This window comes from Homalodisca vitripennis, chromosome X (assembly GCF_021130785.1).
Source record: "Homalodisca vitripennis isolate AUS2020 chromosome X, UT_GWSS_2.1, whole genome shotgun sequence".
NCBI classification, from domain to species: domain Eukaryota; kingdom Metazoa; phylum Arthropoda; class Insecta; order Hemiptera; family Cicadellidae; genus Homalodisca; species Homalodisca vitripennis.
In genome coordinates, this window is record NC_060215.1 from 74,034,848 (window position 1) to 74,059,540 (window position 24,693).

The window sequence follows — 24,693 nt, forward strand, 5'->3', positions numbered from 1 at the left end:
CTTACACCCAGTAGAAGAAGAAAGCTAAATGCACCATGGTTCAACTTATGATTAAACATAATAGAAACAAGCAGAACTTTGCTGTCTAAACATAGCCAGTTGTAAAGTAATGATTCAATTGTTTAAATAACCTGTAGATATGCCTGTTAATATCTGTACAGGGAAAGTTCAGAGAAGAAATAGTATCGTTCTTAAGTACCAGTCAGAGGGTAGGGAAGAAACATTGCCACACAACGAAAGAAGCGCAGATAACGTTTAGGCACCCTCCGAGGAGCTGAAACATCGTCGCGGCCAAGAGCCACGAACCATTAGAACGTACAAGCATGTTTCATTGTAAGATGAACATAAAACCCTTGAACTGGAAGAAAAAGAAGTAAGATCTTTGGAGCAAAAGCCGACAAATTATGACCTGTAAATGTTGTATTTTTACAAATGGATAGACTTATTGCAAACAATATGATATGCCACGTATGTATGCATACGTGTACGTTTTATGGAAATTTGATGTTCCAACTCACCTAATACGGCTTAAAAGATTATTTAAGATCTACTATGTTTATAAAAATATGGGACTTTCATTACGAGGTACATTTAAGTTTAAAAGTAAATGGCCTATCCCTGTCAAAGCTTAGATTAGCTATATATTTAATTGTTTCAGCTCACTGGTTTTTCAATATCGATGCTGCGCTGGTGTTTAGATAGCTATCTCACCCCACTCGACCTTTAAAAGACATGTTCTTAGAAGAAGAAAGTCGACTAATTACAGTTTCCTTTTTACCTTGTAAAGACCATGCCAGTTTCGAATATTTGTATTAGTTTCCGCCCGCTTGACTTTCCAGGCTATTATTTCACTTTTATTTATTCTTATCTTAAACTTCTCTAATGAAATAAAAGCTTCTGTATAAAAATATTCCTGTGCTTGCGAGACGCAGCAATAGTTACGAAAATATTACATCAATATATATGTAAGCCACTTTAAAATTTTGGAAAAGTGAAAGCTACCCAGGAGTATTACAATTTCTACAAAACTATAAAAATATAGTTTCTTACATATGATAATAAGCCATGCCTCGCTTATTTCCCTATTTTCCCAGTTTGTGATACTCATGACTTTCTTGATGAATTTACTCAAGGACACGGTACATATCTAGAACATAAGCGGATCTCAAAAACGTTTTCAAAACTAAGTTATCGACTGCCATACATTTCAATCTTAGTTTGGTTTATTTATACTGCTGAATACTACTTACAAAACGAAAAATTTTAAAAATGTTCTCACACTCACAATGTTAAATCACCATTATAGGAACGATAGCCGTATTTTGTATGGCATATTATGTCATTGCTAGGACACTACCATATTTTAGTTATATATGGGTCATTGAGTAAAAGAGTATCTAAATATTGCAGTAACATATTATCTCCGTATCTACTACCGTTGATGGAAAATAGAGTAGATAAATAATAATAAATCGAACGATATGTGTAAATATAATCGTATAATGGAAAGAGTCACGCTCTACGAAGAAAAGGACAAAACATTCTTTACTGTATCTCTAGTGTTTGTTGACCACATTCATCGTCCAACAGTTGGTGCTACGAGGATATGTCACATAAGTTCTTCAGAAAAATTGGGATATGGGCTGTCATCAACTTTTAGAATGTCTTTTGTTCAGAATTCACCCCTGTATAAGAAGAAAGACGTTTTCTCAGAATACTTTGTTAGCTACAGATGTTTTGTTTGTGAATGTTAACCAAAAACAAAATAGTAATTATGAATATAGCAGCCATTACATTTAACATTACCACTACATCTAGATTTAAGGCAATGTCCGTTACCTTTGATTATTAAATTCTCCCTTTGTTCACTATCTTTTAATCTATTTCGAAGTACTGGAAAACTTCTATTAGACTGGAAGTAACAGGTTAGAGGAAATAAATAACATATATACTGTTTTGTATAACACAGTTTGTTATAAAAAGTATGATAAAATAACAAAAGATTCATTTGTATATTGATCGTTTTCGCATTTTTTTATCTTAATAAATAGTAAAATGACTTCGAAAACTAGTTATTGATGGTATAGTGTGGTTTGTTAGCATTGATAAAAAGATTCTTTTATCATTTTGGGATAATTCTTTTGATAAACTATGCACGAGCTAGTATAATAAACCAATTTATAGTTGTTGTAAAAAAATGTAAAATAATGAAGGTCAGTTCGTTATGTACTGTACATAATACTTCCGGAAGAGCATAAAATATTGCATAAAATTATAATGAATCAAAGATTTAAGACCGAAAACTATATAAGGAAACAATAATAGAAAGCTGCCCAAACAGTGGAAAGATTATTAGTCTTTAGCATTAGGAATCGGAGCACAAAACTGAGGACTTCCTCTTTGGACTATTTAATAGAAAATCTATTGTTTAAAAATTCTCAAGAAAAAATAAATTTTTCTAGCTTACAATACTGAGTTTAAATATAGAATATAAGGAGCTGTTTACAAATGCCTTATAATGCTAAAACGAATGCATAAAAGTGCTTAGACCTAAAGAGAAAGCTTATATGCAAGAAAAATAAAATGCAAGTTTATTTCTATGATTAAAATTATTCACCCGACAATCTGTTGTTGTGCATATTCTGATATATTAAAGACAAACGTACAGAGAAATACAATGTAAAAAATATTGTACCTTCATTCAAGGCTCTTAAACTAAAACACTCTAACTAACTCATCGTGCGTTATAGTAAATGTATCTAAATTAATGTATCACTCCACATACTGTGACTTACTGAATAATATTATTTTAAAACGTTTTCTAGTCCGTAAAGAAAAGGTAAAGCAAAAATTGATGACGGGAAGGTAGACATTTAGTCAGCTAAGACTGTCCGAGTCTATCACTTGGCACTTTAAGCTGATTTCAACTGGAGAAAAAACTGGAACAGGAAATTGAGTCCATCCCTCTTTCTGGAGCTGATTGGCTCTTTACTCACTGGTCTAATCCAACTCTGGACTGGCCCAACCACTCTCGCCTGCATGTTACAATCTGCCTCTGGGCTCACCACGCCGGGCTTCCCTTTTAATTCAATATTTATGGAGCTTAATAGGATGGGAAGGAACACGCTCACCTTACCACTCTAACAATGGTGTCATACCTCATAAATGAGATTTTCTATCAATCACGACAAATCTCAAAAGTTTAATAATCAATTAAAAAGAATTCCATGCCATTTTTGTTCTTCCCTAGGGTTTCTTGGTAAATCTAAAGTTAGAATTCAACCGTTATCCTAGGAAATATTGTTATTGAAACATCGAAGAAAAGTCCTGATACAATTGAGTTCATACAAAAATCAATAACCTGTATACAGATCTCGTTCTATTATTATCATTAATCGCTATGTAATGAACCGTCGGTTGAGCGCTTGCAAGCGCTGAACTTTGAACGCAGGCTGAATATTGTTGAGGACTCGCTGGACGTAGTATTTCTCAAAGTTATCTCATACCCTACATCCTAGCATAGCATAAGGCACTGCCTACCTCTTTATATATAAATAATCCACTTATTTTATTTGTTGGGATTATCATGATCTAAAATGGGACAAACATGTGGGGTAAACATACTGTTAGAGCAATTTAATTCAGCAACTGTCGTTCTGATTTTTCTTTCTTCATTTGTTTCACGTGGTGTTCTTAAACTGAGATACTGGGGTTTGGTTGAATCCAAATTGAGGTACGGCATTGTATTTTGGGGATTTTCTTGTTCCGTACATTGTAATACAAATATTACTGTTCAATAAATGCCTAGGGATCGTTAGGGGGATAAGACCGGACGAAATCTGCAGAAGACCTTTCCGATCAGGTTGGATCCTCTTAAAATAGCCTCTCTCTTTATCATTCACTATTCTATTTTAATTTACCGGAGCCTTTCACTAATCGAAATCATATATATGACTCTCGATATAAGAACAACTTCACAACAGATAGATTTATTATACTTAGTATTTTTTTTTAAATACGATACATGTGTTCTTATTAGAGTTCTATAATGCACAATAAGTTATTCAGTTTTACGGGTAGATCTCCTCCTAGTAAAAGTTAAAAAGTTCGCCTTATAATCTCTATTGAAAAATGTACTATTGGATTAAACATTTTTTTGAAAGGATACAAATATACGACAATTGAAGTGGTTTTGTAACATTTTACACAAAAGGGTCCTGTCTTCCAACATTTCCTACGTCAAGTAGAATGTACAAATTTATTATTTCTTAAGTACAAGTAATCGTACTCCTCGCCGCCCGTCGCTGTGTCATGGCTGATAGATCAGTATGACTGGCCCTTCGCGGTGATGGTTGTAACATCGAGACCGTTTTTTCCTCTCCCTCTCTGCCCGCCTCAATCCCGACCAAAAACATTTCAAAACTGTTCAAATCAATTCATATTCCCTTATATGATTTGCCATATTATATTATATGATGAAGTCAACATTCCAGTATAATAACTTTGAGACTTGGCTTATCAAGTTTTGTATCATTAAGTTACGCGGCTTTTCACTCTTGCGGGATGATAGGATTAATAAAACAGAAAGGTATTGCGTTTTATGTGCGAGTTAGTTTTAAATATAATCTCTTACATTTTTCGCATTCTGTGTACTTATCTCCGCCTGAACTTATGCTTATTGAAATTATATTTCCAAGGTCATTCAGCATCGTCAGTTCCGCAATAGATATAAATAGAACTCTCGTCTGCAATATATTTACAGTTTATTTCCTGAAAGATGATCTTCATCCACCGAAATGCGGTGGAATGTTAAATATTTAGGTATAGGGAAGTAGAAAACAGATACTCATTGTAGTATACCACTAAACGAGCTTAATAACTTTAAATAAGTATCCTCTCCGCTGTTTAAAAGGGCTTGGAAAGAATAGTGCACTCTCAAAATTCAATATTCCTGTAATAACATAATATTTTAAGGGCCGATGAATGCTTTGATTTCTCCAAAGCCTGTGGTTGTATTATATTTGCTTTTTTGTTAAGTAAGCAACGTGATTTAGGATTTTAAAAGGCTATTATTACTTGACAAATCTTGTCTTTCAAATTGATGGCAGTGTGTCGGTGTGGCTGTATCTGACTACAGAATGTCACTTGTGGTGTGCCGCAAGGTCTAATATTGGAGCCTCTTTTATTTTTACCTTACGTTATTAAAATTTTTACTGTTAATATACTTACTAGATATGACAAGTACGCTGATGATTTGAAAAATATAAATTAATTTAATGATATTGTAATAAATGCCTAAGAGAATACACGGCCCTATTTTAGGGGTGTTTACCTCCATAACGTCCTCGATCCAATATTTTATACACTCCCTTACATTCATAAACCCATTCGTGCTTCTTCTAGTAAACTAATTGTTTATAGTTATGGATCCTTACACAAATAACTTCTATATTTGTGATCAAATTTAACCGATTGTACGGTAACAATAGATATAAATGTTATATTCTCAAACATACTGCTTGAAGAAGGTCTAAAACCTGTAAAAAAGTTCTAAATGCTAGAAACAAAATAATGTTACTCCGTTGACCAACTTTCAGATTTCTTTAATTCGATTCTTCCTCACAATGAATAATTTTAAATTTAATAACAAAATTTTTTTACAAACTTCTGGTACAGCTATGGGGATCAGGATAGCTCCCTCATATTATAACCTTTGTGAGAAGAAACTTCTAGCCCCACACAATCTTCTACCACTTAAATGGGTACGTTTACTGATGACGCATTTCTCATTTGACATAATGGCATAGAATTTGTGTATGAGTTTCAGACAAATCTTCAAGAGTTTTCTTTTTTTGAATTCACAAGGCACTATTCTGATGTAATAACAAATTCAATTCCAAGAAGTTTATCTATATCAGCTAAGAAACCATACAGCAATTATATAGACGTCTTAAATTACGTTGAATAACCAAGCAACACTTCTAAAAATTTTAAATTACCCGGATAAAATTTAAAAAACCAAATTATTAAAAAAATGAACTAAGAACTTCAATTATAAAAACACAACTCAAATTTATCACACAATTTATTTATTGGAATACACAAAATTCACAATATTATAAATTTGCCCTTAATACTCTTCTCTCCTGATACTCAACATTTTATGGCTAAAGCATCTTGAGTCATATTTCGAAAACCTTCAATATTTGGAAAACAAACCTTTCCACCTTAAATGGCCCAAATACAATAACCAGTTACTATAGAATGCGAACCGTGCAATAAACCACGTTACGGTTCCGCCAAAACTATGAAAAACTATCTAGAATTCAAAAGCAGCGTCACTAGTTTCACATTAAATTGTGAATATAATTTTTGTAGTGTATACATTGGGTAAACATCTAATCACCTGGGAACAACCGGACACAGATTTGATCTATTTTATTAAGACAAGGAGAAATCATTGGCCTAACATGCTGTTGAGCAAAAAAAGGGTAGAATTTGAAGATGTTTATGACTTTTAAGGAATGGTTAAATTCCCATGTTCTGAAGAAAATTGAAACGTGTTAAAATAAATACATCCTCAACAATCCTAGCAATAAATACCCAAATAATTTTGATTTTAGATTATTGTACATTTTCATATTTACCATTAATGATATAACAGCTGGGTATTTCAATCTTGCAGTTGCATATTTAAATTTTTTGGTTATATTATTTGTTGTGTTGTGTTTTTTGTTCATTTTATACTTTTTTGTACTTTTCATTATTCATCGAGGTTTACTGAAAGTGGTATGAAGTTTGTTAGCACTTAGGTAGGGCATGACTATGATAACCTAATTTTATCTCTAATAGACAATATGTTGTCACATGAGTGGCATAAACATAAAGCTATTGAACGTTAACCTTACTGAAATCCTGAAAACTACATCACATTTTACATTGTAGTTTGAACCAATGCGCCAATTACCCTCTAATATAAACTAATGACCTCTCTAGTGACTCTTGAGTTCTACTGGCAATCACTACTCAACATTTTCCACCCTTTTTCACTTTTAACTATAATTGTTACTGAGTTTATGAAGTACACTAAATTCACTGATCTTAAGGAGGTACCTGTTTTTTCGGGTTGGTTATATTTTTTATTTCATAGCCACAACTCTTTACGATCTCTTTACTGTGACTGGAAAATAGAATAAAGGTTTTTATTTCCACACAAGGAAAAATGGAGATATTTAGGCTATAATGGAACTAGTTCAACAAAAAACGAAGAATATAACTTTTTAATATATTTTTTTGTTTGTTGTATTACAGATGACTGAAGGATATGGAGTTTTGTAGTATTCAAAATATGTAATTTCCTTCAGGAATGTAGTGTTCAAAACACGTAATACTCCTTAGTCATATTTCATTTCATTAAGGTACAGGTTATTGAAACTACTTTATTTCTTTACTCAGTTTGTTAAGAATTTAAACTTTATATTCAAACGATTTCAGTGGATTTGGTCACAAAAGTTCCTAAGTTTATATGTCAATTTAAATATTTATCCTAGTGAAGTAATAGAAAAAAGTTTTCTTATTTTTCCTGTCGTCACAGCTATGACTCTGAAATAAAAAATAGCCTCACCAAAAAACAAAAAAAAAATATTCGTGACTTATAAATAAATACATATATACTGAGGTAAAGTTTGTGTTTTTTATTTTTTTCTGCAAACCACGTTTCCTAATATGAGATTAAGACTTTTAAATCTAATAATGTATTAGTTTTACTGCTATTACTTTGTCTAACTTCATGTGACTTTATTAAATTTTTATACTTTTCTTGATTGAACTAAAGTGTATGTATTGTTCGCAAATTACCTCATTCGTAATTTAATCTTTATCTACTTCTTAAAGATGTACAATGGATGTTATGGTTTGGAAAATATTTTTTAAAGTCACATTCATACCACATTTATGATAACCACGCTAAATGCAAAAAAGTTGGTTTTGACCATTGATAGCAAGAATCATAAGAAAAATCGTATCGTGTATTGGAAAATTTTTCTATTGGAACGTAAATCTAGACTTCTGCCTCAAAATACTTATTTGGTGTTTGATTTTTTTAAAGTTAGGTTATATTATACGTTCTTATGATACGTTTAAAACTCATACAACAATTTAAGATGTTTAATTGTAAATTAGCAGATAATGCGTAACTCATAATATTTACAAATTATCTAGAAGAGATTTTAAAAATTAAGATATCACTCAATATAGGGACCAATACGTAGTAGTTTATTCGCTTAACTAACATTTGCATTGTAAGAGCTGTATCTTAAGTTGTGTGCGGGTATATATTTTATATTTCTTCAATGACTTTTGTCCCGAGTTAGCGAAAAATAACAGGAGGTCTCGGAAGCGCGCCCCTCCCAAACTCGGAGCAAAGCAAAAAAAACAATCACATGCCACTAGTGGGAAGAGACACAAAGCGAGACAAAATTTCCAGTACAAGATATAATTAGGTGGCAAACATTTTTATACAAAATACAACTACTTCAGCACCACGGTGCACCGCGTAACTTAAAACTAAATAACAAAAGATAAAATTCCAATATAGACAATAACATAATAAATAGAAATAATAACATAATAAATAAATAATATAATATAATATAGAGATATGATATATAAATAACAATTTCAGGTACGGCAGTAGTAAATATATAAATGTTAACAGGTAATTTTTTTTTATGAACTGAGGGGAGGGAAAAGGTTGTAGAATTTCTAAGCCCACTAATTTTAAAAAGTAATTTGGTTTCAAGTTTGTAGCCGAAAATTAAAAAAAAAAAATATTTAAAGCCAATTTTCGAAGGAGGCGGGGGCTTAGTTGCCTCCACGAATCCGAATTAAAGATGAAATCCTCCCCTTCAGTTCATGTAACTAAACTAAATGATACTGGCTAATATACTGGCCCTCCTCCAGATCTAACATCTGGCAGCGCTCCATACAAGCCAATCCTCTCAAGTGGTATAAGAAAAAAAAAACACATTTTTGATCCAACCTTGTTCCAGATGAAATGAATAGGAGCACATACACTCCGGTTGGATGCTGGTACAGAAGCGCTGGCAGGGCGAGGGCATTCAATTTTTCAGTTTTTCGGGCAGACTCGCCGCACCAGTCCCGCTGACGGCACCCACGGGGACCCTAATGAATCCCAACATAACCAGTAGATATTTAGAAAAATGTTATTGTAACCTGAGAAATAATAAAAACTTAATTATGTTTGCCACAAAGTATATATAAAATGTTTAAATTTAACAATTAAAAATAACGATCTGTAACTAACAGTACCTTTTAAGTATTGAAAAACTGTTTCCTAAAAATAACTCAAGACACCAAGTATTATAAGATACACTACTTGGTGACAATATTAAATATTACAAACAAAACAAATATTGTTTTCAAATATATAAACATTTACTTATAGGCTAGAACAGCCATACTAAATGATTAAGCGTGATAACAATTACTTGTAACTATAATTCGCTGGATTTTAATCATTCTATTATAATATTATAATAATTTACATTTTGCTATTAAATATTAATTGTAAGGTAGGCCTAATAATAACTATACAATTTACAAATAATAACAGAACATTATTTCCCAGATAACAATAATTAAATTCTAATCAGTTCACGATACTATAAAGGCAATAATTAAATAATAAAATTGAAATCATGAATGTTGCCACCCAATTTTGCACGCAACCCAAAACACGAGGTAACAAAATTTGCAAAGTCTGTACCGTCTCGCTTACACTAAAAAAAATCAAAGTGTGTACACGGAATAAATAATTTCCGTTCGCCGAACGGATCAGTTAGAAAGCACGGCGCAAAAATATAAACTTAACTTGCATAGTAAATAAATTAACAAATTTTAGAACGTGCGATAGACAGGATAGAACACTTTGCGACACGAACACGTACACGAGGAACACAAGTAACAAAATAATATATAAACTACTTATAACTAATCTACGATAATATATGTCTGGGTGGGAGAGAAAAACCGCCAACTAATTAAGTAAAGAGAGTGAAAAAGACAATTACCTGCCGAAAGTAGCAGAATTAGCCAGCCATGTGGAACGGGACGAGCAGTGAACAGACAGCAACGCAGTAGCTTCTCCGAACGTGTCTGACCGCTCCGAACAGTAGCCGGTGCCGGTGCCGGTGCCGGTGAACAGCTGGTCGGTAAACTAGTCAAGGTCAACCAGCTGACCTCAACCAATCAGTCCAACCAGGCAGAAAATCAATACTCTGACGGAGTGAGTCCCCCACCGACTGACAAGAGTGGCCGAGGTGGGAAAAATAATAGACAAAAATAAATAGTCCAAACTGAGCCCCGGCTCACTTTTCACAGTTTATTTTGTACAGTTTTCTATGTTAGAATATATTTATTTCAAATATTCGTATTATTAACATGTGTTTTACGTTGCTCTCTACCTTGTATCCTTATATACGAACTAAAAACCGTGACAAAAATTCTTTTCTTCCTGTTTAATTTTGTTTGTTAAAAACATGGTTTTACTCAACTAAATTAATCAATGTTATTTGTCACCATTCCCTTTAATAATATATCTAATCTTAACTGTAACTCTTTCTTATTTTAACAAATCAAAATACATTTAAGTCATTGATCACATTGGATTTGTCGCGACATTTTAAACTTGTCATATAGTCATATTAATTATTATTATTATATTTATTAATTCTATTAATTCCAATATTCAAATTATAATTCTTGTTTAATTTCTCATTCTTTTTTCTACATACATATAGGTATTAGAATTCTAAATTACTCATATATTCAAAATATGAAAAGTTTAATACCTAACATTAAAACATTTTAATTAATAAACAATTAAAATATAATAAACTAACAAATGATATACGAAATAGTTCTCAGTTTTTGCAGGAACGAAATTGTAGATTAACACTGATACTGAATTACAATTATCAACGCATCGTAAATTGTACAATAAAAAAACTATCCACATAACGCCATGTTAGAGAATACGATGTTAAGAAATTTTACCATAGAAATAATTAAATCCACATTTAACATAAACTATCCTACACAAATTAATTTATTGAATCTAAATCATGACAGATGTCTACTTAAACTGTGTTGTCAGAGGTGGTTTTAGCCGAAAAATAAATGATCGAATAAATACGGATTGATTGATAATGTCGTTGTTGAAATATAATATCAGTGTAGTTATTCCAAAATAGAAATTGATTATTAAGTAAGCAATAGTATTCAGTACTACCAACTTAAATCTAGTCGAGGAAGAATTAGCTGGTGGGAACAAAGGTAGTATTAGCTATCCCTATTCAATTGTGAGAATGGAGTTGTAATGTTAACTACAACCACTCGCTTATGAATCCTAATAGAGGGATTCGTACAGTTAGCCACCGGCATAATAATATTATTACTGTCACCCATATGAGCTGATAGGAAATATGGCGTTGTCATATAAACACAAGGTCGTGTGCTTTTGGGGAGAGCAATAGTGCTGGCTATATCAATCACCTTTGTTGATAGGAAACGTGGGACTGTCATATAAACACAAGATTGTGTGCTTTTGGGTAGAGCAATAATGTTGGCTATATCAACCACCCTTGTTGACAGGAAAATTGGGACTGTCATATAAACACAAGGTTGTGTGCTTTTGGGTAGAGCAATAATGTTGGCTATATCAACCACTCTTGTTGATAGGAAAATTGGGACTGTCATATAAACACAAGGTTGTGTGCTTTTGGGTAGAGCAATAATGTTGGCTATATCAACCACTCTTGTTGATAGGAAAATTGGGACTGTCATATAAACACAAGGTTGTGTGCTTTTGGGTAGAGCAATAATGTTGGCTATATCAACCACCCTTGTTGACAGGAACAGTAGGACTGTAATCTAAACACAATTTCATGTGCTTTTGGGGAGAGCAATAGTTTTGGCTAGATCAACCACCTTTGTTGATAGGAAAAGTGGGACTGTCATATAAACACAAGGTTGTGTGCTTTTGGGTAGAGCAATAATGTTGGCTACATTTACCACCATTGTTGATAGCAAAAGAGGCAATATAATCTAAGCACACGTACCTGTAGTGATAGTGCTAACTATCCCAACAACGTGTGATGTAGAAAAAGTATCAGTGTCAACTATGCCCACAACTCCTTTAGCTTATAGCGAGAGTGGAACAGGCAGCGTGAGTCAGTTTGCATTGTATAAGCACATAAACTGGCAAAATAAAACACTCCTTAACGTTTAACTATTTAATCTGGGATTTATTGAAATCGATAGAGAAAAGTCGATTAAGAAAGAAATAGATCGTCATCCGCACTAATCTTGGTGGAGATCAAATTGGAGTCTGAAATGGGTTAAAAATATGAATCGTAATTTAATTTTTTCTCAGATTATATTTTTCTTATCTTAACACACTTAAAATCATCGGAAAAGTAAATAAATGTTAAATAAGCGTCATCTCACGATGTAAAGACTCTCAAAGTGGCTGATGATCGATCCCTTTCTTACAAAAAGTGCCTTGTGTGCTTATACAATGCAAATTGACTTTCAGCCCTTAGACTATTAATGCTGTAAGGCTACACCTGAATGTTTATCTCTATAGATTTAGATGTTTATAATTTACATAGCTTATGTAATATTTATGGAATATTATGGAATATTTATGTAACTGCTAAAATAAATTCCGCTTTACCTGTAACTATAATTATATAATATTTTCTAAAAGATATTGTCCTTGAAAGCTAAACATTGTTATTGCTCTAAAGTTTTCTAACCGTAAGTTTTATAGTCGGACTTGTTTGACCAAAACTGTGAGAAATATTATTCTACGCATTAATAGTGGAAACTTTCATAAACAATAGAAAGAGTGTTTACGATTAAATTATAAATGTATTTAAACATTTAGCATTATGTTAATTTTACAATAATAATACAATTAATGAAATTGGACTATACACCTAAAGAGTATTACTGTTCATAATTGATTATCATCTTACAACGTTTTTGCCACAAAATCCTCATATAGATGAGAGGTCTATTCTTCTGTAACGTCAAAGCTAATAGGGACTTCACGCGTTCACAGGCACGGTTGAACTGAAAGCACTTAAATATGTACGCGGATGGCGAGCAGATTTACTCTCTGCATCAGATATCGGTTTAAAGTGACATTGGTGAGGCTTCCACATTTGATATTACAAACAATATGTTTTCTGTAAATATAATTGGATGTAGCTGTATTAAAAAATCCAATTCAATTATAATTGTCTAGTCAATAAGATATGTAAAAAATGCTTGATTACACGACTATACGATAAATGAAAATACCTAGTGTTAGTCAATATTTATAAAGTTTTAACCTTTCACAATAGTATATTATTTGGTACCGATTTCAGATGACAGGATATTCAGTATGATAAAGGACACCAAAAACGCATTAAGTCAATATCCGATGGAATAGAAAGCATGGGGGAGATTGAGGGAAAATCTCGGTCTCAGCCATTGCCTCCTTGGAGGAGGAATGACGAGGACTCTTCTGTCCCCTAATACGTGAAGCGTATATGGGAAGCGTGCCTGACACAGGTCACTTAAATACTTTGCCAATTTAAATTCTTCTGAAGAGATTTGAACCAGTGAGGTATTTCATATGCCCTTCCACTTTTGTGATGATAGTAAAAATAGCAAGTAAACTAACTTTTTTGAAGGAGAAGTGAAAAATGTATAATTAATTTTTCTTTGCTCAACCAGTTTTATTGGCCTCTTACCCATTATATGCATATTCTGCTCTTGCCAAAAGGATAGGCTTGCTTTGTATGTAGGCTTTTAGGACTAGTTCTCTTCCGGCTGACATAAACGTTTAGAACCTATCCCCCATCTACGGCTAGGTTTGTTTTCTTCGCGCATAGCTTGCCCTGGACTAAACGTAACACACAGTTCTGTCTACTCTCACCCTCCAACATGTTTAGGCAAATATAGTCCACCAACAATATTCAACAATTTATTGTAGCCTCCAGGAAGGGCCATTCCCAACGTGACGTGGATATCGAGAGAAAGTATGCTCCTCATTGGCGACCATCGCTTGCGAGTAGAACCAAAAATATCCATGGCCCGACATGAATTGCGTGAGTTACTATAATAGTTCATCTCACGATGACACCGTTATACTCGTAGTTGGACCGTTGGAATAAGTCGCGCATTTCAACACTCTCCGATATATTAGGCCCAGCTCTCGTGCAACTGCATGTTCCTACATATCTCCTGTGCCTTTAGTACCGCTGCCGAGACAGGGATGACTCTAGTGTTAAACAAGACTGTAACTCTGAGTGCTGCTTGATGCTAAACTCCAGCAAAAAGCAACTTATAATAAATTATATTCCAGAGGTTCAGGCCGAGTATTAAACTCAGCGTGGAACCGGAAGTGACATTGTTCGCGCACCTTGTCTCAGCTCTTACAGTAAGCTTCTTCCCTGGGAGTAATGCTCAGTAAGCTACAACAGATAAGCTAAGACGCATAAAATGTTTCTCAGCGGATCTCGTATATCAATTATCTCACAGAGTTAATTTGATTCCTGATACCAAGCGTAACAAAAAGCGTTTCCAGGTGTGAAGAAAGACTGTACCTCTCTACTGTTTTCTTGACTTTCTGGATCAACATAACAGCAGCTTGTAGAATAACGGTAGATATGGATCACCATTCCTCATGCCGACCAAGCCAAGTCAAGCCGGTTGTCAACAGGGAGGAAAAAACTCACTTAGACTGGCACGAGCTCTAAATTTATCAACAACAAGGAATTTAAAATGAAGAATTTCTTAACAACCACTCCGGATATCCCATCTGGCCCTGGAATTTCACTAGATTTAAGCAGTATACTACGGTCTCTATCTCTTCATTACTGAATAGTGGGACTTCTTTACTTTCCAAAATCAACTTGAGGTTGTATTGGGTACTCTGGAAATAAGGAGGTGACTATTCTTTAAATTTTTATGCACCCTTCATGATTATAAATGAAGAGCAGGCGCCAGGTTTCTGGAATGTAATCGTGTAGCTCACATCCGACGGATCACAGTCAAAATCTTCTGCACGCTTGCTCTAGGTACCACCCTTGTTAATGGCCTACAAAGAGATCTTCTCGGAACCTAATAAATAACAGAGAGTGTCTCGTTCTCTGTTTACCTGGTTTCTAGCCTAAAAGGTTATGTGTCATGGCTTCAAACAGGACTTTCAGATCTCATCAGTTCTCTGAGACGAGGTTCGTGTGGAATCCCAAGCACTTGAAAAACTGTATACTGTTCATGCTGGGCGAGAAATTAAACGATTTTTGGGGGAAGAATATTGATGGACTCGTATTTGTATATCTAGTCAATAGCAACGAGTAGATCAGTGAATGTTTCGCAGATTTTTAATTTTAAGTTCTACAGGTATATATATGCCATGAACCTGAGGGTATTTGTTTAAGCTAAGATGAGTTATTCTGTTATTAAAATACTTGAAAATTCAAATTAAAGGAAATAAATTAGAGACTAATAACATTTGCACAAATAAGAATATAAAAAACATCTTAAACGTTCTCAATGGTGTATCATGTCTTCTATAAGATCATAACTAAATTAACCCTCGTTAATTATTCGTTAATTATTCTTGAAGTGGAAGATGATTAGGACTTTTTTGATTTAATTGCCAAACAACCCAATAACGTTTTGTCCAAAAGTCTGTTACGAAAGAGTGTATACAAAATAAAAAAGTTATTATTCACTTTATTCAATATGGTTTTATATTTACATTTAGAATACAACTTAACCAGATCTTACAACTTGGAATATCCGTCACCTAATGTTACAAAATCAGTTAAAAACTATATTTTTTTAACTAGTAAGAAAAATATTCGCATCTTTTGCAAATGTTTCCATTTTTACAAATTATTAAAGTATAATATGTTGTGTACTTATACTAGCTGATCTAAACGTATTACAAAGGTTGAAAATATGAATTCTAATGTTAATTTAGCAATCTTTATAAAAAAAGAAAGAACATCCTAAAAAAATGAATCTATAGTTCATATCTCAACTTCAATCAAAAAAGCTCTTAATGTTATATACCCCATAAAGAAGAAAACATTGTTTCAATCCAACATCCGCATTCCTACAGCCTGCATTATTAGATAAACGAGCTGAGGTTGTGCGGGAACCAAATAACGAATTCTGCCGGCAGCTTACAACGGATATTGAACTAACTCAGAACGCTGCAAAGGATTCTCGTAATTCCAAGCGTCTCTTCTGACGCAACGTTGGCTGTAACTCGAGAAGCATACATCGGCAACTAACGTAGATTATACTTTCAACACTATACACAGGAAATGATAACATTCTAAGTACACAGGTAATGCTTGAAACAGCATATTATTGATTACAGAACAAAAGATCACATTGCCGTTGCTGAGCTTATCGAATACAAAGATAAATTTACACACGTGGATTGTAACATGAAAATGGTTCTGCTTCAACGAACATTACACTTTATAATTCAACTGCCTATGTTCTAAAATAAGTAAATAAATATTTTGTCTTTCTTACTGCAGTATTGAGTAATAGATCTGCTTGATATATAACAATATTAAGCAACACAATGAATAACTGTGAACTAATAAATGGTCCTATTTGTCAAGGAGGTTAATGTATTTGATTACCCTTTTCAAACTCCTAACGGTATAACAAACTAGCGCATTCGAATGATTTCAAATATTATCTCATCATTTTAAATATCATTGCTACATTGATATTTTAGTGAAGAAAATTCTATTTGCCTTTTAATATGGCAGAAAGAATTCGTGAAATCTTCAAGTAATGGCTTTTATTTACATTACCAAAAATTTAAAGAAAGCTGTCGAAAAAAATATCTTTGAATTATTGATTGTATCAACTTAACTAAACGACTTAATAAAACGATAAAATACATACCTATATTACCAAATATACACTGGTCTAATAAATACAGATACTTGAAATTAGAAAAGTGTGAAAATTCAAATGTCTAACCCCTTCTTCCCTTGCTTCACATGAATGGTGTCAATAAACTAAACAACTAATAACACATAAATATTAAAGTAGGAAAGTTGTGGCACAAAACATCTTCTTTTGAAAAATATAACAAAGCCAAGGATGATAAGTGTAATATGGAGTTAAATAATGAGTAAGGTCTACTGGTTATTTCATTATGAACGTTTTAAAATAAAAGGGTATAAACAATGTAATACAGTATATTATGAAGAAAGGTACATTGGATTTTGTTATTTTTCATTATTTAAAAGTGGTTATAAATTTATAATTGAATTCCTTGTAAGTTGTCTTACACATTTAAAATAAGTGTCTTAAATTTCAGTTTATACTTATTAGTTTTTCAAAAAATTTGTTTTAGGGGTCCCAATTTATGGTTTTTCCAACACTATATATCTGTTTTCTTTATAACAAACTACTTTATGAATGAGTTTTTTTCCTTAAATAATTATTTGTTATACAATTTTCCAATAAGGTTTAAACTTATACTTTATCGCCTTTACTATAATTCTGAGCACGGAATTTAATCGATAAACTATCTATGCTTCTGAAAACTTTGAGTGTTCTCTTATTTATGTGAAATGTTACATACCTGAATAGTTCAAGTACAAAACTACAAGTACTATTGTAAAAGCTTTTATTTGTCAGAATCTCTATAAAGAGAATTCTCTTTTAGACTTATAACTTCACTGGAAATGCCGGCTAATGTATAATTAGGGCTACACGACTCTTCCATGTCGTCTTATGAATTCATAATTGCCTGGTAGTTAAAAATTCTTCTCATTGTCATGAATTTGTGCTACCGTATTCACACTGCAATTTAAGGCGCTTAGATGGGAGACTTATTTCCAGTTAATTCTGCCTGTTACGTGTAAAGTATCATCCTCTTCAAATAAATACAAAGAGTCTTATACTTAATTATTTCCATAGTGTTATGGCTGTAAACGGTTTCTCTTATTCAGACAAATTCAACTCATTACGTGCTATAATTTAAAATGGTGATCTCTTCTGAAAAGAATCGTATGGGATAGCCACTAAAATCTGATGTATTCTTTGATTTTTGTACTGTACTCTCACTTTCAGTACTTACATAGGCTTGGTAAAACATTTTAATAGAAGGCTAATACACCAAGTTATTTTAATGAACCAGCTATTAGGTTGCATTAATAAACATTATTCTCAATGTTAAATCAATCTCAAATCATATGACTTTTAACGAGGAATATTCAGCATTTTACCCGGAAGGGTGATATTTTTCGTAATTCGATGAACTGTGGATAATAATTAATAACTGTGGAGGAACGACTAGCAAAATGAGAAAGAGTGGAAGTGGAAAAGGTACTATGAAACATCGGAAAGAAGCAGTAGCTATACTGCAGGAGATCAATGTTGTCTCCTCTATGGAGGCAGTGATTAGACTATAACTGATCAGTCTCAACGTTCTACCAAGTTTCAAATCGGCTTAACTCACACGCACACCTATTAGCCAAACTTGAGTTCAATTGAGTATCCAAGTAACAGTTGTATTGTTAATACAAAACACCTTTTCTGTTTTAAAAGTATATTTGAATAGTTACAGAAAATAAGTAGTACAATCATTTAGCTCATTGCATCCTACATTGAAATAGTTTAAAACATCATTCACTGTTCATAATACGCCTTCACAAAGAACTGTCTACTTTGTACAATAAATGCTATAAAACTTATTGATTTAACACCAGGCTTACCAACTTCAATTATTTTGCCGAATTAAGTGTTTTAATATTCTTTTAATTATCATTAACTTTCCTTGCTCATCGTAAGTGGAAAGTCCTCACAAAAATGTGCAACCAAGACACAGAGTAAATTATACTTGTGATATGGACACAATTTTTTTAGAATTTGTTGCCTAAATAGCTGATATAGCCGAGTATTGAAGGACCCGAATAACGTATAGTTATTGTAGTTTAAGCTTATGTTCAAACGTTTACATTCTTATATTGCACCAACCAATCCACTAAAGTGAATTATTCAAATATGTTGTTAACTTACTGAAAAATAATATATGATTAACTTTATGGGGTATTCTGTTTACTAATATTTAAAACTTAGTTTATCTTGTAGCGATCATGGTTACCCATAAAACTAATGTAAACATGTTTTGTTTTTAACTTTGCTGCCCTTTAAATTTTAGAGTACAACAAATAGAGGTTTTCTTTGGATCACGAAACACCTGTGTACTAAGTTTCAAGGCTCTACGACATTTAGGTTGTGATTTATCCCACTGACGGGCAAGCAAACGAACAGCGGAAGGACAGAGGGCAAAAACGACACGACTTAAAAAAGGACTAGTCGGACCCTTAATAGCATTACAATCACATAGACAAATTAAGTTCTAAAGCTTGTGGTAGCAAATCGTTTAAATAATTGAAACTAAATACCCTATAAAGACTGATACAGTGACAGACTGAAACTGTCAATTAATTTAAGTAATTCTGAATTTTGAACTAGTATAAACAATAAAGCATTTAACTACGGCAAAATTATGCATGAAACGTACCTCAACATTTTCCTTATATCTATAAAATTTTGAACCCGTACTCTAAATGTATTATGGTATACTAGGTAAGAGATTAGTACCTAGCACCGCCACTTCAAACATAGCTAGCATTTCCGTTATGATATTGTGATAAGGCGTCCAAGCAGCTGCCTGTATTTACCCCCCCCCCCCGTGCACGTGACGGTATGTGCCGAGATTTTCATCACGTAATCATACAACATATACACATATTCCAACTTGCCTCAGTTTTTATATTTTTAAGTTTTCTTTAAATTTTTACAGCTATTAGCAATAAGGAACCAATTAAAAGTTGTATGGTTTTGAGTTTTTATTAACTTCTTTTTATTTATACCTAATACTAATTGTTGTTATGGTTATATTTTTATATTATTGACTTACCAAAAAGGTTAATGGTTGTTTTAAATAATAAAGTAAAATTTACAAAAAAGGTCGTATTTGGTTTCACAAATAGAGAACACAGATACTATGAATTTCACCAAAAACAACCTCCGCTGAAGACGGTTCTTCCTCCGACATTTCAAAATGGCATGCTAAATGTTTGTATAAAAGAACTTATACAGGTTAGTAAGCGACAATTTATAACCTACATAGTTGTTGCACCTGTTGTCCGTGTCCTGGACCTAGCGATTTAGATATATATTGGCCATCTGGCATAGTGTCTTTATTCCGTTTAAAACTCACTTGATTGTTGACCCTCTTATAAGGGTGCACTAACAACCAAAGTGACTCATTTCTGTTAAATAGCTTCCGTCAGCTAGTACCAAACAACTAACCGGCGGTGATTCATATTTAAGTTTAAAAAATATTTGTTTCATTATGATTAAATACACTTAGTAGCTACTTCTAAGTTGTAGCTTTTCAAACATTATTGTTGTATCATGAATTACCCAAATTATCTCCACTATTGCTTTTTACCAGAACGTCAAACGTACCAGAGGACATACAGAGTAAGGCAGTGGATGGATCCGAATATACCCTCCGTATCCATTAATGTTCTTATCCTCCTTTAAACCGAAATATATCGTCTCCTTCGTTTGTAGATAATTAATCCTAAAAATTCTGATTATTAACACTAGACGTCTCGCCAAGGATTTAAGTTTTCTAGATACTCATATATAAAAATTGTAGGTCCTTATAAAACTTACTCAGTAAATCATGCACAGTTTCAGTCAGAGGTAGCTTACTCATTTCTTGCGTACGAAGGCTGAATTCCGGAAACCTTTCTGAGTTGTTAACAAATATCATAATAGACAATCGTACCTACGATTCACTGATATAATCCATTTTTATTAAAAATACAAACAAATATTATTTTTACAGTTGTAATGTAATAGTTTTATGTTGCAATAAAAATATGAAATAAACAAATAACTACATAAATCCACTCATTTGCTGATGATTTTCGATGTTAATAATTTCAGCCGACGATAGTCACTTTGATACTTGTACTAAATTATTGAAGAAAAGACATTACTCACCGTACATTGATAATTTGTTTAAAGCTAAGAGGAAAAAACACAAATGCTATTTTTTTCACTATAATTTGAAACGAATTATATATATATATATATATATATATATATATATATATATATATATATATATATATATATATATATATATATATATATATATATATATATATATCAATAAACATTAAATTAAATTCGGCTATTTCCATTTATACAAATTTATTTAATGTGAACAAAGTCGTTTGACAGGTATTTGGTCTTCCGATCATATGTTAGTTTGGTTATTTAAACGCATAATATGTAACGGATACGACCAAATGCAAAATAACTTAATCGTAAAAAGTAATGGCTCTGTGGTGTAATGGTAGCACATTCACCTGGCAAGTGAGAGATCCGGGTTCGAGTCCCGGCGGAGCAAGTACTTTTTGTGATTCAAATGTTTATTGAAATTATACATATATATATATAATCAACGTGATACATAAAAAAAATCAATAGTATATATTCCTTCCAATTAATTGTTGTCGTTACGACTATTTTTGATGAGCAAAACAGTGAATTAGTGATGATATTTATATTTATTATTATTTATTAAAAACTAAATAGACTACAAAAGAAATGCTATATGGAGTACGAAATGTTCTAGGTATTTTATTTCAGTTAGTCAGTTCACTTTTTTATTTTATGTTACCTACCTTATCATGTATTTAGCACTATACACTGAGTTGACTTGTTAGTCTTACTCCACTTAATCCATTATTATAGTTTTTGTATATAGCAATAAGTTATTTATCTTCCATAATAATTTGTAAGTAAAAGGTTTGTATTGCGTCTGACTAATCATAATTGATTGACGCTGCACTAAGAGGAAGGTTAACTGGAGCTATACTGAACATCACATTGAAAGAAACCCCTTATCAACATTACTACGTTAAGTGTAAAGTAATATAATTTATCTTGTCTAAAACTATCGGTATGAACGTGTACTAACAAAGAGAAAACAGACAGAAATAAGACACTTGGTTGAATAATAACCAAACTACTGTATCGATAGAATAATGTTTTTTCTATGTATCCATTTTGTATTCAAGATAAGATATGTTTCTGGTTTTAACGATAATAATAATGCAAACGATACTATAATACATGGACACGATTACAAAAAATAACTTCAAATTAGGAATACAGTGAATAAAATTTAGGATATTTTTACATATTCAGCCGAAAAAGAAATATCGACAAGTATTTAGTGATACCGCTGGAAATGTTTTTGATTAAATGTTTAATAAAAGTCAGTTTGTCACATAAAATACAGAGCTATTAAAAGTTGAAGGATTTATTACTATGCAGGTGACATAATGTGGTACGTTATAACCCTAATAATATATGTTACAATGGAGAAAATTATAATGCGCCGTGAGACTACAGCGTTGTTGAGAGGGACTCTCATCCATTAAAACCCCCAATTGGCCGGCCCAGAAATAGTTCCCTCTCTGGGCTGCTTTTCACATTACTCAAGAGCATGCTTACTATTAATTCTTCAGAGGATTCTTACTGTGATTTGTTCCATCGAGCTGGAAAAACCCACTACCACATTACCTTTCATCCGATTTCTTGGTTTCCAGCACCCTTTATAAATTTGCTGATTTACCGATCCAAGTCAATCTGCCATACCGTTTGCCGTACAGTATAGCTGGCTTAAAACTATCTCAGGCACTTTTAGTTCTTTTATACTTCCTGTTAGCGTTTCTGAGTTCTGAGTTATAACCATTCCTCAACTTGGAATATAACAACCTGCTTGATAAGACCATAAAGGAATACGAATACGCATAATTAAGGTGAGCCACTAGTAGTAATGCCAATAAGGGCTGGCGGGGACCACGATGACAAACGGATACGTTCATATGCAAATACATAACTTAACGTCAAAAACATAGTAGGGGGTGGTGGTGAAACAAGCCATTTCCCCAAAATTTCCAAGGCCAGGGGTTCTGAAGAGGAAAAGGAACCTAAATATTCTCGGGAACATTCCGAGTAAAAGAAGGTTCCTACTGAATTCTAATGCCGGACCTGTGGGACGTTGAAGGCGACTGGATTGCCGGAATAAAATTTCCCGAAGGGAGCTTCCTCTTGAGACTGATGCTCGTTGTGGTTATTATGATAAGTGTTCTCGAATAGTAACAGCGGCTGTTTAATAGAATCATGATTAGAGTGCAGAACTTTGGTGGGCGCAGCTTCACTCTAGCAATCGATAAAAACATTCATATTACCTGACTGAGGATAGAGACCGTTATTATTGCCCGAATAGAGTGGCAACAGTTGCAGGAGCTACTGATATTTGTCACTTACACGGTGATAATAAACGGATGTGAAGAATGGGAGAACACATGATTGGAGGAACTCTTAAGTAAATCTCTGACAAGCAAATTACAATTAGCCATAGAAAAATAGATTAATTGTTAGAGGAAATATAGTAGAGAAAATTGTTATTACAAGCAAAATTAGAAAACACTATATCTAAATCCAACTATGCAATGATGGTGTGTCTCGAGGAAGTAATCTGTAAGTAAATTTAATATTTATAAGATATGTGTGTGTGTGTGTGTGTGTGTGTGTGTGTGTGTGTGTGTGTGTGTGTGTGTGTGTGTGTGTGTGTGTGTGTGTGTTATCCCCGTTTAATATCAAAGGAATAGGAATAACCTGTTCATTTTTGTATATCTACAGAACTTTTTCTCAACCAAAAATATATTGTAAATTGACCTTAATGAATTTGATAAATGAAATATTAACGGATTAATTAGGAGATTTTATCATTATAACAGACAAAACTTTATTGATTTACATTTATGCTATAAATAAACACGTTTAGGCTTGAAAAGATTAAGTATTGTGGTTAAAATGAAATGCTCGAATTATTATCCGTTAAAATGATCTATAAAACAATTATTGTCATAGAATTTGCTTCTAAAATAGAGTTTTGTGCAAGTGTGTTGATAACTAGAAAGGTTGCTATCAATTTTAAGATAGTAACTTATTTTGCCCCTTTACTGACATTTTTCTGTTGGTAAACACTAAACCTCGCAATTTTCAATCTTTCTCTCCATTCCATTCTCTGCTAACAAACAAGAAATTATATATGTACTACACTATTAGTGTAAAACACCACCATTTAAACAGTGAACTATTGCTTACACACATTCTTTAAGAAATGTCAAAAATTTAAGTAAGTTTTAAATACAATATTTTACACATTTTACAAATTTTGTATGCATTTTTGTATTTATCAAACATTAGCTCGATGTCAGCAACACACAAGTCATTCCTGAAACTCCTCAATGCATAGTGGCTGGAAGAATTACCCGTTTAACCTCTCAGTTTTCATATTTTACTTTCGTAATTATTGATTCTGACGAAACCCTTAGTAAGATTTCCCCGTAACATTATCATAGTTTAACGTACACTGAAGTTTTTCAGGCTTATCAATGTATTCTTCCAGAGTAATACATTTCGTAGATAGCTTGTAATTTTTAACGTTCGACCATAATCTAA

The 24,693-nt window shown here is 32.7% G+C and overlaps 1 non-coding gene across 1 annotated transcript; it reads left to right on the top strand.

Moving 5' to 3' along the window:
• The first annotated feature begins 21,491 nt into the window (after positions 1-21,491).
• On the top strand, positions 21,492-21,562 carry Trnaa-ggc. The gene has a single exon. It is a non-coding gene; the product is annotated as a tRNA-Ala (tRNA).
• Positions 21,563-24,693: the final 3,131 nt, after the last annotated feature.